Source organism: Sinocyclocheilus rhinocerous, unplaced genomic scaffold, assembly GCF_001515625.1.
Source record: "Sinocyclocheilus rhinocerous isolate Xijiao unplaced genomic scaffold, SAMN03320098_v1.1 scaffold27437, whole genome shotgun sequence".
Taxonomy (NCBI): domain Eukaryota; kingdom Metazoa; phylum Chordata; class Actinopteri; order Cypriniformes; family Cyprinidae; genus Sinocyclocheilus; species Sinocyclocheilus rhinocerous.
Genome location: NW_015651075.1, coordinates 1 through 1,787, shown reverse-complemented (window position 1 = coordinate 1,787; position 1,787 = coordinate 1). Strand labels below are relative to the sequence as shown.

Sequence of the window (1,787 nt, the reverse complement as noted above, 5' to 3'; positions counted from 1 at the left end):
ATATATTGCATTTAGCTGTAGCACAGTTTTGTTTTCTTTGATGGATCCCTTATCAAGATCACGATCATCTCATTTTCACACATATACTGTATGCACACAATATAAATACAGTGGAGATTTCAATTTCAATCTCTCTTTCAGATCGTCGTCCCACTCGTGTTGGAGTGAGCTGCTGTAAAGAGGTGTCAAAAGGAAGAATCCCTGCTGCAATTAAACTGATTGGATACAAGCATCAGAATGCTCTGAGTCCATGTGTGGATGCTATAATGTAAGCTCTCTCTACACAGTGTTATTTCACAGAACTTAATATGCATGATATTGTGTTCATTTCATTTCATGTTTATTTGTCTCCTGCAGATTCTACACAGAGAAGGAAAAGTTCTGCTCTGATCCAAAAGCGCTCTGGATTCAAAACCGTCTGAAAGGTACAACTCTAATATTAATATATGACATGTTAATATGATGCTTATGTACTGATTAAAACAACTCATAACATGATAATCTTTCCTCCAGATCTGAAGGAGATAGTGGACTGAGAAAATGGAGGCCTAGAGGATGCTGCAAATCTATCTATATATTAATCAATCTATCTATTAAAAAGAGAATATATATTATGCATGTTTATTTAAGCAAAAAAATAATAATACTATTAGATCCTCTTTAGCTTATGTAAATGTTAATTGATGTTTAACTGCTTTGTTTAATCTGCTTTAAAATTAAAATGCAATTTTTGAAAAATAACCATTCAAACTGTTCTTCTTTTCACACAAACGTCCAGACTTTTGGACTGTATTTCATCATATTTAAGCTGAATCATTATAGATATAGTTCACACAAAAAAGGGAAATTCTGTCATTATTTACTCATCCTCATGTCATTCCCAATATGTATGACTTTTTCTCTTGCGTAGGATATTAGAATGATAATATGTCATTCCCAATATGTATGACTTTTTCTCTTGCGTGGGATATTAGAATGATAATATAATGTTGCTTGTGAGCCTTTTTGAGGCTTCAAAGATTTAATCCACCCGTAACTGAATGGAAGTAATTAATATTGGGTGAAATATTCCTCTGCCTACTAACTATATTGTGTTACAGTAATGGCAAATTCGCCATCTAGTGGAGAACAGCACCTAATGCACAGAGTGGCTCATAATGCATTTTATCAGTCAAATAAAGTGTCACCCCTGATTAGTTGACTAACGACTAAACAAATTATACATTTTATGGGACTCATAAACAGAAATAAACATGAACAAAATAACAGCAAAAACAACTACAACTACAAGTATCTCTAAAAGACTTACTTACATGACATAGTTTCTCAAAATTACCTTTAAAAAATGTGCCTACCCTGGCAGCACCATAATAAAATGGTGGTATCAGATGCTAATCACCTGGTACTATTAAAAAAAAAAAAAGTGATTTTGTGTGCGTCTGTGTTTGTGTCTGTTTTTTTTTTAAGGGGGTTTTTGTTGTGTTACTCCTTGAGAATATGTTACTCAGTGGATTCCCTGCATTTGCAACTGAAAATTACTGCACGCAACTGTGGAAAAATATTTGGGCACGCCCAGTGTCAGCGCTATTCAAAATTTGAATAAATATTTAGTTTTTCATGCTGCTAAGAGAACCAGTGGTGACTTACATGCTGCAAAGTTTCAGAAGTGGCATCCACATATGAATACCGGATCAGTCTCAAAATTGCAGTGATGAACATAATGATGACCACAGAAATGGACAGGACAAAAATATGATACGTGCTTTTTAGAACACTAAACACGTCTG

At 34.0% G+C, this 1,787-nt stretch overlaps 1 long non-coding RNA gene across 1 annotated transcript; it reads left to right on the top strand.

The window, feature by feature from the left end:
* The first annotated feature begins 147 nt into the window (after window positions 1-147).
* On the top strand, window positions 148-623 carry LOC107712648 (uncharacterized). Its single transcript, XR_001636814.1, has 3 exons — window positions 148-268; window positions 358-425; window positions 514-623. It is a non-coding gene; the product is annotated as an uncharacterized LOC107712648 (long non-coding RNA).
* Window positions 624-1,787: the final 1,164 nt, after the last annotated feature.